The sequence below is a fragment of the Caretta caretta genome, chromosome 3, assembly GCF_965140235.1.
Source record: "Caretta caretta isolate rCarCar2 chromosome 3, rCarCar1.hap1, whole genome shotgun sequence".
NCBI lineage: Eukaryota > Metazoa > Chordata > Testudines > Cheloniidae > Caretta > Caretta caretta.
This window is the reverse complement of record NC_134208.1, coordinates 200,967,859-200,983,901: the sequence shown is the minus strand read 5'-3', so window position 1 is coordinate 200,983,901 and position 16,043 is coordinate 200,967,859.

Below are 16,043 nucleotides of genomic sequence, written 5' to 3'. Positions count from 1 at the left end.
ACGTGCTCCCGATGGGAAAACTTCTAACAATTATTCATGTCTTGGTGACCACTAGATGAAATATACTGTAATATGCTCTCTGTGAAGTTACCCATGCTAAATATTCAGCTATTGTAGAATGGGACTGGTTACTTTCTTTGTGGTTCTAGCTATAGGATACATATTATACTGGTTCTTCGAAAATTGCACTGGCTTCTTCCTGGGTTCCTTGATACGTTGATATTGATAGTCCATGAAGAACTAGGTGGGTTGATTTCCTGACACCACCTCTTGCTCTGTAGTTTGTCATAACAGCTGAGATCACTAGGGTGGGTGATGGTGCACAGACTACTGCTAACGGTCCCTAGACTCACGTGCCTTTGAGTTGGAGACAATCTCATGTTAGGGCCCTCCATTCTGGAATCTGTTTCCTCTGTTATCTGGGTTTGTTAACCTGTGTTCTCCATGGCACAATGGGGTCAAAATCTGTAGCAGCAACTTCTAAATGCTACAGCTACATTGTTTTGGGATTCTATCACCATGAAATATCCCTGGGTCCTATCCCCTGCTCCCATGAAAATACACACAGCTATGGCTCAGAGTTGCAAATACTCACTTCCCTAACATTTGTTGATGATTCTAGTTGACCATGATTATTTTTGAGGATGGACATTTTTGCTATACTCTCTGGGTAGGAAGACCACCTTTAGGAAATAAGGGAAAACCACATGAAAAATAAGGGACAATGCTTTTTTTAAGGGATATTTTAGGGAAACACCATTTCCCTTAGCCTATATATTTTTCTCTCAAGTATACATCTCTAGTGCCCTGAAATAGACAATGCAATTACCATCTGCTTCAGTGCAAAGTTGAAAATGGTACTTATCAGTTTAAATACATTTCAGTATATCGTTGGTTTTTGAAATCAGTTGATCAAACTCTTTACATGTACAATTGAAATGAACTTTAATTTGAAGCCCAGCCTTACCAGAATCAATATTTAGCAGGTTTCTGCAATTTGTCAAAGTCTCTTTACACAAGGAAAATATTCTTTCCACCCTGCATTTGAGATAGGAATAGACATCATGAATTCCACAAGTTTTAAGAAATTGGGAGAAGAAGGAGCTGGCTACCTTCTTTCAAAGCCCACCCCTTCCCCTGCACACAGTACTCAACGGAACTTTCTTTGAAATAAAACGTTCTAGTGTCCAGATGTGGCTAGCATTTGCTGTTTAACTTCACCATTAACAAACCCTTCCCTTTCCTGACGTTTTCTAAATTCTTTCTAGCATTTCCTTTCCTGTGTTACAAGGGAAAAACAAGAGATCTGGGGTGAAGAAACTTCAGAATATTTAATAACATGTTTTAACAGACAAAGTCTCAAAGAAGAAGCCACATCCATGATTTTTATTTCAGGTGTGCAACTCAGTGCAGCCTTGGGAGAAACACAAAAGGAGGAGAACCTTTTAAGCTTTGTGGTTAGTTTTGGTTAAAAGACTAGGTTTCTTCGGGCTGAATTTTATACTGAAAACAAGCTTTAATCACCAATTATATTGCTTAGCACTGCTCTGAAATGGTTTGATTCAGTCTTGCTTATTTCATTAGTTGGTTGCATGAGTGAGGGGAGTCAAGTCATGACCCTTAACATATCACCGAATGCCCTGGTTTCACATCCCAGGCTTTGGTTCCTATGATATTGTGTGGCTGACTCCAATCAGAACTGACTTCTCATGAGTTCCAGGAAAGGGGGAGTTTGTAATCAGCTTCAACAACTTAGCTATGCAGGTCCTGAGGCCACTGCTGCTGCGTTGTTCTCCAGGCTGCCTTGCTTGCTGGCCTATAATTCTGTCACCTTGTTCCCTGGTACAAGCTATACTCTAGCCCTCATGTACTAACTCCCTGTGCCTGGCTCCATGAAGCAGTGCAAGGAACATGCAGTGTAATCCAGTTAACTCCCCTTTATAGGGAAAGCTGCAGAGCAAGAAGTAGCTGTAGGTAGGTCCCAGCAGGGCAGGGAGACAGAAAACAAGTGGTCAGGCACGGGGCAGCAACAAATGGTGCATTCCTTGATTGAAATCACAGAATCATAGACATGTAGGGCTGGAAGGGACCTCAAGAGGTCATCAAGGCCAGTCCCCTGCACTCAAGACAGGACTATGTAATAACTAGACCATTCCTGACAAGTGTTTGTCTAACCTGTTCTTAAAAATATCCAATGAGGGAAATTCCACAACCTCCCTAGGCAATTTATTCCAAGGCTTAACCACTCTGAGAGTTAGGAAGTTTTTCCTCATGTCCAACCTAAACGGCCTTTGCTGCAATTTAAGCCCACTGCTTCTTGTCCTATCCTCAGAGGTTACTGAGAACAATTTTTCACCCTCCTCCTTATCACAAACTTTTATGTGCTTGAAAACTGTTATCATGTCCCCTCTCAGTCTTCTCTTCTTCAGACCCACCGCACCCAGTTTTTTCCCATCTTCCCTCTGAGGTCATGTTTTCTAAACCTTTCATCATTTTGGAATTGTTGGAGTCTGTTGCATCTTGGGAAAAATGCTGAAGTACACAGTCATGGAATTGCAGAGTCCATATAGCCCTAATTGAGATGAGTGCGGTGAGTCACCCGTCTCTGAGCTATTGTCTCAGGCTCTCTGCAGATGCAGGCAGATGATGCTGCATTGGTTCATGGTTTTGAAGTTTTTCATTGCAACCATAAGGATTAGAAGTATATTGTTTTTTAATAAATGAAAACTGAGAGTCTGCAGAAGGGTGTGTCACCTGTGGCAAACTGCACACATCAGCAGTCATGGTAACTTGGAATGCCTGGGGCCCCGCGTTGTTAACAGCACATCTCTTGACTCAGGTGTTTGTCACAGAGGTGATGGGGTCGGGTGGAAAGGTACAGTACAGCATTCTGGGATGGCTGTGGATCTGTTCAGATTGACATTTGCCAATTGATTTTATATTGTTTTAATTTTTCCTGGGATTGCACTGTGGCCACGTGGTTACTCAAAACCAGTTTAAAAAAAATGAAATAGATGTGTGTATGTGTATATCTATCAGCCAGATTATGGATTCATATTGGGATCACATACCACAATGGTAATCTGTATTAACTCCTTGTCACCCCAAAGTTTTGCTTTCCAGCAATGGGCCTCTCCCCAGGAAAATCCATCTTTTTGTATTGAAAGGATTTAAATGAATATGTCCTAGTGAAGATAATAGGCCCAGCTCATAGGTTTATTTGTGCGTGTGTAACAGGAGCATTATAAATGACCTTTAAATGCAAGGTTAGTAGCTGAGGAAATGACCAAGTTCAGGTGGCTAAAGTACTGAGGGATTATTTTCCTAGCTAATTGCTGGAGGTAGGAAAGGGGAAGTATAAACCTATCTCCTGTTACTTTGCTGTTGAGAGGAGACCTTGTTCATTCTAACACCATGATATTTATTTGAAATAGGCATCAGACTTCAGTAGATGGAGTAAGGCACCCCCTATGAGTAAGGGATGGCCACATTGGGCCCAGTATGTGTAACACCTTATTCTTGGACATAAACAAACAGCATCCTTAAGACCTTGTCTGCACTAGGGAAGAAGTGTGTGCTTAACTCATGCTAGCCAAATGAGGTAACGTAACTTGAGGTAAAATCCCAGTGAAGACAAGGCAGTCTGTTGCTTTAACACGAATTAGCGATTGGAGGTTGACCCTAGACCTCCAGATGGTCTCTACTTTGACCTGCTAATGTGTGAAAGTGACACATTGCCTGGTATTCACTAGGATTGTATCTCATGTTAGCTAACAGGAGGTAAGAACAAAGCTATTGGGGGCTGACCTGACCACTCTTTTACTCACTGGCAGAGCAACAATTCTCAACACTGGTGTCATCAATGTACAGTGATTAAACCAAATTGGGGATGCATGATCATGCTGCAAGATGAAAGTTTCCATTAGGAAGCTTTTGGTTCTCTAATATAAAGATGTGGGGTAAATTTTTCAAAGGTGCCTAAGTGACGTAGGCACCTAACTCCCATTGATTTTTTTCCCTCTCAATAGGATTTGTGTCTAAGTCACTTAGGAGCCTATGTTTCATTGAAAGTCAATAGGAGTTAGGCATCTAAATGCCTTAAGCCCTTTTGAAAATGGGATTTAAGCTCCTAAATCAACTGGGGACTGTGGAGTATTTTACCTCTAGACTATTTTGGGGGTGGGGTGGGGTGGGGAGATGGAGGGGAAGGGAAGAGTGATTTCACTTTGGTAAAGAATAGAAGATTGGTCCCAGCATGGTTAAATATGGTCGCTTTATTTTTATGTTGGATGAATAGTGAAAAATGGATATCTTATCAGCTTGTCAGGTCCGAATCTTATTTGCGCTAAGAGCTTGTATACGCAGGGAAATTGACTGGAACAGGTATTGTGGAGGAAGCTTTTCCAGAATAGCTCCCCATGTAGTCACTCTTACATTAAATCAGAAAAAGGCACTCTTAGTCCCAAGTAAGAGTATCCACATTGTAAAATAGCTTACTCTGCAATAGTTATTCTGATCAATTTCCCTGTGTAGACAAACCCTAATCCTCTTCACTCTACTTTGGCAGTGAGAAGGGGCTTTAAAATGAGCATCAGTTTCATTTACCCTCGCATTAAGGCCCCTTTATACCACCAGAGCAGTATGAAGTGGCCCAACTGTAAATGAGAATCAAGCTGTAAATATCATCCAAGAAGCCAAAACACTGAAAAACTTAGCTATCATGGCAATGGGAATGCTACGAAAACACAGGGCACAGAAAATAGTTTCTACCCACAATGTATATGTTTGCAATTCAGTACATCACAGATATGCGTACAACGGGGAAATTAGCACGGCATTCTCACTCTATCACATCGATGTCTTTTAAAAAATCTATAATGAAAACCTTATGGGCTAGATTCTCATGTTTGCTGAGGCCCGTTTTCACACTGGCAGTCTGAATGTAATTTATGCCTACTTTAAAGCGCCTTCACATTGCTAGAGCAGTGTGACATTGCCTTATTGTAAATTAGAATCAGAGCCTACTCGATCTACCAGATCAATAAGCTTTTGATTAAAAATGGCAGTATTTTAGCACCAGATCTGCCAATGAGTTAAATACAATTGTGGCTTTCTGTAAATTCACTTTAGAATGACTGCATAAGAACTAACGTTACATCTGTCATCCACTTTTCAGGGTCGTGAAATAACTCAAGTCCTGTGCCAGTCTTGATTACTGCAGATTTTTCACAGCAGACTTCAGGGATAGGTGGAGGAGAATGAACTGAAAAAACCTTGACTCTGGTGTTAAAATCTGACTGATCCTGGACTGAACAAAATTTCAAAAATGTTCTCTTGCTTCCAAAGTACATATATCACAATGAGCTGTGCTAAAGATCTGACAGATAGTTCTGAGGACCAAAGCTTGAATTTAGCCAACCTTATCTAGCCATGCTGGTTCTTAAAGTGCTGAAATCTGCCTAGATCTATCCAAAGCATTAACAATGTTCTTTTCAAGTGTCCACATTAAAAGAAAGAGCTGTGAATGATTGATGCTTTTCACAGATTTTAGATACAGTAGGAACTAAATCACTGGATTGGCTGCACTGCATTGTCCTCTAGAACCAATTGCTCCCATCTATGTTGAAACAAAGCACATGAGAGAGGGACACGTCTTATGTTTTGGTGAAAACACACAAGAATTTGGCCAGTATTGAATGAGGCAACAGCACTTTCCCTTTAATAGTTTCCTATTCGGACAAGAGTTTTAGTCACTAGTGACCTAATACAATGAGCAAAGCAGTTAAAGATATAAGAGGAACTTGGGTTTCTACAACTACTTACACCAGTCAGATGCTCACCTCCAATAGTACGGTGCCAATTATTGCCATTTGAAAATCGGGCCCTGTGGCCCCTTATCTTAATCTAGCTCCATCCTGCATATTACTATAGTATTTAATAACAATAGGACTGATTGGAATTTTGGCTTAGTTTGAAAAAAAAAATTAATATTATGGGCCTGATTCTCATTTACACCAATCTGGCAGCATAAAGAGGCCTTGAAGTATGTGCAAAAGTAACCTATTAAGGTCCCTTTACAGTGTCAGAATGGTATAGAGCCTCGTATTTGAGAATCTGACCCACTAAGGACTGTGACTATATGTGATGCTGACGTGTTTCCATTCACACAAACGTTACAACCATGCATCACTGTACAGTGAAACACCTGACCAGTCTATCTTGAGCCTGCCTATTCTACCAATGTCCCATACAGTATTAAACAAGGAGAAGTTTGTTTCTTCTCACGGATAAGATTCCAGAGACTTTTTTTGATCAAATATAGGGCCAAAGGGCAGTGACAAGACAAAGGCTCCATAAAAGAATTTTTCAGACTGAAAATAAGGTGTAACATTTTAACGGTGACAGTAATTAACCATCGGAACAATTTACCAAGGTCTTGGAGGATTCTCTATCACTGGTAATTTTTAAATCAAGATTAGATGTGTTTCTAAAAGATCTACTCTAGGACTTATCTTGGGGAGGTTCTGTGGCCTGTGGCATACACAAGATCAGACAAGAGATAATGCGGCTTTCTGGCCTTGGAAGCTATGAATCTATGAAACAGTGTAACGCCATTGCAAAAAAAGCGAACATCATTTTGGGATGTATTAGCAGAAGTGTTGTAAGTAAGACACGAGAAGTAATTCTTCCTCTCTACTCTGCACTAATTAGGCCTCAACTGGAGTATTGTGTCCAGTTTTGGGCGCCACATTTCAGGAAAGATGTGGGCAAATTGGAGAAAGTCCAGAGAAGAGCAACAAAAATGATTAAAGGTCTAGAAAACATGACCTATGAGGGAAGATTGAAAGAATTGGGTTTGTTTAGTCTAGAGAAGAGAAGACTGAGAGGGGACATGATAATAATTTTCAAGTACATAAAAGGTTATTACAAGGAGGAGGGAGAAAAATCGTTCTTCTTAACCTCTGAGGATAGGACAAGAAGCAATGGGCTTAAATTGCAGCAAGGGTGGTTTAGGTTGGACATTAGGAAAAAACTTCCTAACTCTTAGAGTGGGTAAGCACTGGAATAAATTGCCAAGGGAGGTTGTGGAATCTCCATCATTGAGGATTTTTAAGAGCAAGTTGAACAAACACCTGTCAGGGATGGCCTAGATAATACTTAGTCCTGTCTTGAGTGCAGGGGACTGGACTAGATGACCTCTCGAGGTCCCATCCAGTTTTATGATTCTATGATTCTTCTATGAATCTACACAGGTTATAAAATGTGTGGGGCTGGGGAGTGGGCATCTTAAGAACAGGAGAGAAAGGGTGGTCCAGTGGCTAGGGTGTTTGCTTGAGACTCTGGAGGTGTGGGTTTAATTCTCTGCTCCACCTGTGTGACCTTGGGCAAGTTTCCTAGTCTTTCTGGCTCTCATTTTAACATCTGTGAATAGGGATAATAGCATTTCCCTACCCTGTGAGGATAAATACATTACAAATTGTGAGGTGCTCCGATACTGCGGTGATGGGTACCACATAAGCATCTACGATAGATAGTTTGTGCGAACAACTAGGCTTCAGCTGCTAATGCAGGCCAGAGGAGGAGTACCAGATGGAGCTTGCTGCTCCCCAGTGCCAGTCCCCACCCCTATGGATTCATGCAATACACAGACATACTGAACATACCCAGGAACATACGTATCCCGAACTCCTGTGGAAGTGTCATCTGTAGTCCTGCTCAGCCCTGTCTCCGCTGCCCCTCTGAATAGTCTCCAGACTGGCCCACTCCGCAATATCTTGGGAGGCCTCAGTTATCCAGTTGTACTAAGCTAACCCTCCTGAACAGTGAGGAAACAGGATTCTGCTTACTGTAAACTAAGCTATTGAATCTGTAAACTTGGGGGTCGTACTCTATGCCTGGAGAATTGCTGATATAATTCCTGTTTTTAAGAAAGGGGGAAAAAGTGGTCTGGGAAACTACAGTCTTGTTAGTTTGACCGCAATTGTATGCAAGGTCTTGGAACAAATTTTGAAAGAGAAAGTGGTTAAGTGGAGGTAAACGGGCACTGGAATAAAATATAACATTGTTTTACAAAAGGCAGATGATGCCAAACCAACCTGATCTTTCTTTGAGAAGATAGCTGATTTTTTTAGACCAGGAAAATGCAGTGGATCTAATCTATATGGATGTCAGTGAGGCATTTGATTTATTATTAGTTAAATTGGAGAAGATGAGGGTTAATATAGAGTTGAAAGGTGGAGAAGGAACTGATTCAAGGGGGAGACTACAACGGGTCATACTGAAAGGTGAACTGTCAGGCTGGAGGGAGGTTACTGGTGGAGTTCCTCAAGGATTGGTCTTGGGAACTATCTTATTTAAAAAAAAATTTTAATGACCTTGGCACAAGAAGTGGGAGTGTGCAAATAAAATTTATGAATGACACAAAGTTGGGAGGTATTGCCAATATGGAGGATGACCGGAATATCATGGAAGATTTGGATGACCTTGAAAACTGGAGTAATAGAAATGGGATTAAATTCAATAGTGCAAAGTGCAAGGTCATGCACTTAGGGACTAAGAACAAGAATTTTTGCTTTAAGTTGGGGACATATCAGTTGGAAGTGACCTGAAGAAGAGAAAGACCTGGATGTATTGGTTGATCTCAATGTAATGTGGCTGTGAAAAAGGCTAATGCAGTTCTAGGATGCATCAGGCGAGGTATTTCCAGTAGAGACAGGGAAGTGTTAGTATCATTATATGAGACGCGGGTGAGACCTCATCTGGAATACCGTGTGCAATTCTGGTTTCCCATGTTTGAGAAAGATGAATTCAAACTGGAACAGGTGCTGAGAAGGGCTACTAGAATGATCAGAGGAATGGAAAACCTACCTTATGAGAGGAGACTCAAAGAGATTGCCATGTTTAGCCTAACAAAAAGAAAGCTGAAGGGAGATATAATTGCTCTCTATAAATATATTGGAGGGATAAATACCAGGGAGTGGGAGGAGTTATTTAAGTTAAGCGCCAACGTGGACACAAGAACAAATGGATATAAACTGTCCATCAACAAGTTTAGGTTTGAAGTTAGGTGAAGGTTTTTAACCATCAGAGGACTGAAGTTCTGGAACAGCCTTCCAAGGAGAGCAGTGGGGGCAAAAAAACCTGACTGAGGTTGATAAGTTTATGGAGGGGATGGTATGATGAGATTGCCTACAGTGGCATATAGACAACCTGTGACTGCCAGCAGCAAAATCCTTCAGCGACTGGTGATGGGACACTAGATGGGGAGCGCTCCAAGTTACTACAAAGAATTCTTTCCCTGATGTCTGGTTGGGTGGGTCTTGGCCACATGCTCAGGATCTAACTGATCACCATATTTGGAGTTGGGAAGGAATTTTCTCTGGGTCAGATTGTCAGAGACCCTGGGTTTTTTTTGGGGGGGGGGGGTTGCCTTCCTCTGCAGCAGGGGGCACAGATCATTTGCAGGTGTAAACAAGTGTAAATGGTGGAATCTCTGAAACTTGAAGTCTTTAACTCATGAATTGAGGGCTTCGGTAACTCAGCCAGAGGTTAGGGGTCTATTACAGGAGTGGGTGAGTGAGGTTCTGTGGCCTGTAATGTGCAGGAGGTCAGACTAGATGATCACAATGGTCCCTTCTGTGCTTAAATTGTATGAATCTATGGAGACAGGTCTATCAATAGCTATTAGCCAAGATGGTCAGGGATGCAACTCCATGCTCTGGGTGTCCTTAAAGTGCCACTGGACTCCTTGTTGCTTAAATCTCTGACTGCTAAAATCTGTGATCGGATGATGGGATAGATCGCTTGATACATTTCCCTGTTCTGTTCATTCCCTCAAGCATCTGGCACTGGCTACTGTCAGAAGACAGGACACTGGGCTAGATAGACAATTGGTGTGACCTAGTACGGCCATTCTTAGGTTCATGGCAGGTCTATTTGTTATATCTTCAGTGTTTTCATCAGAAAACTTTGCAGAGAATGTTGTCCACTGTTCCAGAACTGTTAATTTTGCCTGATTATTAAGCCATCAGTGTGTATGATAGAGGGGGTGCCAAGAAGTGAACAAGGTTCTGGCGTAGTCCTGTGACCTTTTCTGCTTTATGCTGGCAAATATTTAATTGTTTGGGAGTTAATCCAACATACACTGCCCTTCCTATTATTGATCTCTAGAACAGCCAACATGTTTTGCAACGGGCTCCTTTAAAGATCGACAGCCGCATTTGAAGTATACAGTCTGTATTTTGTCAGCTGCGGTATGTGAATGCCAATGGAGCCATATCACATAAGGCATAAACCTAATAGATTGGTTCAATGGAATCTCTGATAATATAGCAGTTGCCCTAGTCAGCTTAGCTACTCTGATTTCTTTCTTAAAATACTTTCCAACCCCTTTTCTTCTCCAAGCATCCGATCAAAACTTTAGGCCCCTTTATAACCCTAATTCAAACATCACTTCAGAGGTTAACACATTTGAACTCCAAAAGCAATGCTTTTAACTTCTATCCTGTGGTCAATAAGAAGCTAACTCAAACTATAAACAGTGTCAGATGGTGTCTCACACATTGCACTTAAGAAACCTTACTCCTGATAGTTCCTTGACCTTGGTGGCCTTGCAGACTGGGCAGCTTAAATGACACTGAACAGGGTCCCAACAAAGGAATCACATGCTTGATATTATAAGCCTGACAGCAGATTGGCAGTGCTTAGGTGTGGGAGAAGTGGAGGGGAGGCTGATAGAAGTAAGTGATGGAGGGCCTGATCCAAAGCCCATTTAACTCAATGGGAATCTTGCTGTTGACTGCAATGGGCATTGGAGTAGGTTAAAACTGCTATAAGGGTGTCTTTAAGGTTATTTCCCTCCCATGTTTTCTCCTGATCTTTGTCATGTGGCTCAGGCTGGAGTTGCTTGCTTAGGAGGCACAATCCTGGCCCATTAAGAGATAAATGTAACCACTTGGTACCTAATTTGTGTCTGCAAAGTCCATGCACTTTTGTACTCTAGATATATGTCTTTACTGCACAGTTAACCTGCATAATTGGCTCTCAGGTCTGAACACCTGCGTTAGGCATGGCCGGGTCTGAGCGACCCCACTGCAAAGTCATACGTGTGTCACTGTATTGTCACTGTTTCTGCATTCGCCCATGTGCGTCTGGAGGCCTTTCCCATGGTTCTTTGTGCTGAGACACTCTAGGATTTTTTTCCCAACTCAATTGAGGGAGAACGTATCTGTCCTTCTGGGGGAATTGTGGGAAGGCCATTGGAGGACTGAAATCACTGATTTGATTTAGCCTGCATCCTTGCTACAAAGCAGGAAGGTTCCAACTTGAGTTAAACTGGAGCTTGAGTTCTAACCCACACCTCCAGCTAAGTGAGCTAGGCCAGGCTTAAAGCATCTCCAAACCTGGGTTGGAGATTTCTCTGTGTGGCTGGTAAGGGGGTTGGTCCAAAACCATATAAGAGTCCAGTTAGCTGTGTAATAAAGACATAACCTAAATTCTTGGGCGCACAAATACCTGCTAGTACATGCATATATTCTGCTGTCATATCTTCTGTCCACAATCGTATTCTGGGAACAACTAGACAATGTAGCCCCAGAAGTTGACACATACTGGAAGGGAGGGTGAGGAGAAAGGGGAGATTTCTATAATGTTGCATATTTCAAAGGATTCCATCCGTCTGTCACAACTGCAAACTATTTGATCACTGAGTTATCACAGATCAAGGTTGCAAAGAGTGAATTTGTGAAAGCTATTGATTTTTCTCACTCCCTTTTGAGTTCTAAAGCCTGTGATCTCTTTAGATTCAGTTCAGTGAAGAAAATCAAATTAAAATATCCAGGAAATATCTTAGAGAAAAATATTGCTTTGTTTCTGGACTGTATATTATTCAATAATTACATAAAGTCTCTATGTCTATCTATATACATATGTAAAAGAATGCTATTAAGGTTGCAAGGTCAGGCATTCAAAAGTCAGGAAATGCCAGAGTTAAGATTAGCTGGTTAAAGTTTGGCAAAGTTTTAATGAATTGAAAACAGGGGCTTAAAATTGGAAGTATTTTGATATAGCAGTCACTACCATCTTTGCCTGTAATATGTGTGATCTCATGCATCCCCAATATAGTATCAGAATAATAAAATTAGAAGGCGCATAACAGTAATTAAACACTTCTTAGGTACTCCTCCCTCATAGTTGTTGCTAATATTCATTGCAGGCTTTGTTGCAATGGCATCCTCACTAACATTTGTTGTACCTTCTTTAATTGCAGTCATCCAGAGATTATTTCCATAGTGGGTGCTGTCAGAGGCAGGTAAACTGTTTATACAGCTGATTCCTGTTTAGTGGCTATAATGTTACTGTTGTTTGTTTCTTTTAGGAAAACATTGAATTTTTGTTTAGCTCTGAGTTTATTTTCTTAGGGGAACAGCTGAAAAGTTTAAATAATGGCAAAGTCGTGGTTTGGTCTTTCAGACATTTTACTTTTGGTGAAACCTTTTCCAAATAGCTTCGAAAATGTATCGGGGTGGAAGATTCTGAAGACCTAACATTTGGCTTTGCTGTTAAACTTGTCCCCAAAGTTTTGATGAAATATTTTAAAAACTCGTTAAATTTATTCCCTAAATGAAACAGCAGTAGTTTCACTCATTGATTAATTTTTGATCCATGTTATTCAGGACCAAATGACATCTTCATTGATCAGTTATGTTGTCTGTAAGTAAAGTTTAAACACTGCTTTTAAATGGGAAAGATAGACCAAACAATCTGATAAGGATTCCTAATTGTGTATACTGTATGTCTCCTTGTAATTGCATGGCTCAGAATTCACTAGCTGCATTACCTTTATTATTAATAACATAAATACACACTCTGTTTTATGTTCCTGCATTCTAGGAGCCAAATTTAGTTTTGGCATAAGTCTGTGTAATTCCATTGAGACCCGGGATGAATATAGCTTCTGTGCCCCCAGAGTTATCACCTATTTCTAACTCATTGCTTTTTAAATGACTCTGAGATACCTTTAATAGGACAAGTGCTGTATAAAAACAAACTCTCTTCCACATCAGCCAGCCCTGTTATGTGGTGGTCAGTCCGTAGTTCACCACGAGAAGGAGAGTTTGATCTTGTCATTATTTGTATTACAGTGAAGCTTAGAAATCTCACACATTATGCGAGGTGCTGTTTGTACCCAAAGTAAGAGAGAGTCCCCGCCCCCAAAGAACATACAGGCTAAACAGTGGTCCCCCAACCAGTGATCCCTCCCCAGCTTAGTGTGTAAGTTGCAGGTTTCAAACATATAGAGTCCTTGGATTCAGAGGTTAAAATCCCAGCAGCCTTACCAATAACCAAGTGAATGAAGAAAAAGGTCCTTTATCTGTCACATTAGTACAATTTGCTGAGGTGGCAACACTATTCACTTACGGGAAAGACACAGAGTTGGAGATCAGAAGTGGTGGTGAAGTAGGACGCTGAGGCATGGAGAATGAGTGACTTGCCCCAGGTCTTCTGCAGTGTTGTAGCTGTGTCAGTCCCAGGATAGTAGAGAGACAAGGTGGGCGAGGTAATAGGTTTTACTGGACCAACTTCTGTTGGGGAGAGAGACAAGCTTTTGAGCTACACAGAGCTCTTCCCCGAGCTGAAGAAGAGCTCTGTAGATTGAAAGCCTGTCTCTCTCCCCAACAGAATTTGGTCAATAAAAGGGGGGAGGGATAGTTCAGTGGTTTGAGCTTTGGCCTGCTAAACCCAGGGTTGTGAGTTCAATCCTTGAGGGGGCCATTTAGGGATATGGGGCAAAAATGGGTGTTGGTCCTGCTTTGAGCAGGGGGTTGGATTAGATGACCTACTGAGGTCCCTCCCAACCCTGATATTCTATGATTCTATGAAAGATATCATTACTTCACTCACCCTTTGTCTCTCTTGCACCAGGTCACACAGGAAACCAGTGGCAGTGGACAGAATTGAACCCAGGTCTTCTGGACCAGTTTGGTACCTTAACCACATGCCTATCCTTTCCATCTCAATGTCAATTGGCCTGATTCTGCTATTTCATATTGGTCCAAACGAGGCAGAACTCCACTGAAATCAACAGCATTACACTAGCAAAAAACAGTGTGATGTCAGAGTCCGGTTCTGGTGCAAGAATTATCATCGTGCTGAAGGGGGCGAGGATTCCGAACCTGTCCTAGAGCATGGAGGCAATTTGGATTGGGCATTTTGTTTTGGGTTCATCTCTAATCAGAATGGTGACTATTGCATCATTTGGTAAAGGAAAAAAAGCTTGTTTATTACATGACATTGAAAAGGGCTAGATCCTCAGCAGGTGTAATTGACTTCAAGGGAGCTCTGCCAGTTTACACCTGCTGAGGATATGACCCAGGGTATTTAGAAAGGAAGGGTGAAGCCTCTGTGTAGCCATGGTAAATCTCACCTAACTTTCTCAGGCTGGGGAAGAATATCAAAGGTACAGGAAAAGTGTCAAATATTTCTTTCTTAGCAACGAACCGAAAATACACACTAAAACCTTCCCAAGCAGCAAGATAACACAGGACAAGAAAAGTGGAAAGTGACCACCAGCTGCGAGACACTCTGGAATTCCCAACTTGATAAGTTAGGCTTTTCCTAGACAGGTGAATGGCCTGTCTTTAAAAGGTGATAGAAATAGGCCACAAAAGCATGACCCTATAGCTTCATTAACATCCCCAGTGAAAAGAGATCCTCAGCAGGGAACACTGTAGTCCCCCATAGAGGGGCCAGTGGACTTCAGGGCATGTTACAGGGTAAATGGACTTCAGCGAATGCATACGTGACACCGAAATGAAGGTACCTGTGATGTTGCCTGATGTTTTCAACATCTCTTATTGAGAGACTAGAGCTGTGCCGGAGGCGAAGGTGGTGTATCTGAATCCCTGACCCATACAGATTTTGACTTTGTTACATAACAGCACTGCCTCTAAAATAAGTGACAAGAAAGGGGAAGTTAATGTCATAATTTCTGACAGCGACAAGCAGGACTTACCCACGGACACTCCACCTCTTGTCTGTTTTAACAGAGAGGACTCCGTTTTCAATGAGAGCCTTTCCAGGATACCCAAATGCTACGTTTATTGGCATTTCCACACTCAAGTAAGCACCCAGAGACTGGATTTGTTTGTCCTGTTTAGATACCTCCTTGGCAACTGAAGTGATGAAAGCTGAATGCTTCTTGTTTTTCACTGGCAAATAATGCATAAGGAAGATGTGGTTATAATATCCCTTTCCTCTATTGATAAATGAATCAATACATGGTCCTCTGCTGCAGTTGAACTGAATATTCATTAAGCTGAAACAAAAATTATGTATCCAGATCCTCAACTGGTGTAAATCCGTATACACCTGGATTTACACCAGTTCAGTATCTGGTCCCTGGTGTTTAGGAGGTGGAATTACAGTCCAAAATGGATGAGATGCCACAGGAGAAAAGATCTGGTGGGTTCTTTGTCTCATCTTGGCCAGCATGTTCAGAGTAAGTTAACATGGAACCCACCAGCTCACAGGGTCAAACAAAAGTGTCTGGCCAGCTTGTCTCAGCCACAGCCAGAAACACACAGGAAGGGTGCGCTGCTGGCGTTGACATATATCCATGTGCAGAGATGACCTGCTGGCACAGGGTGCCTGAGCCCGGTTGTCTGGGTCAGATCTTTGGGGTCCTTTGATAACGGTTTAGGGAGAGGAAAAAAGAGAGTGTCCTCCCACCTACACAAGGACAACGTGTGTCTGAAGGTGTGAACCAATGGCCACTTTTGGATTAGTGGCTCCTTTTGTCCCTTTCTGACTCCATGGTGGAGGTGAGGTTGCTGCAGTTGTTCCCTGCCAGGGGTGCTTCAGAGTACAGAGGATGGTCAGCAGCAGCCACTTGAGGCGGAGGTTGGCCAGAGGGCAACAGCTTCAGCTCATCCAAGGTGGGAAGAGTCGCTGCCCTGTGATGGCGTTTATGACGGCTAAGGGGCTGTGAGGCTGTGTGTACTGTACTGTGTGTACTGTGCCGTGGCTAGCCAGACAGGGGGTGC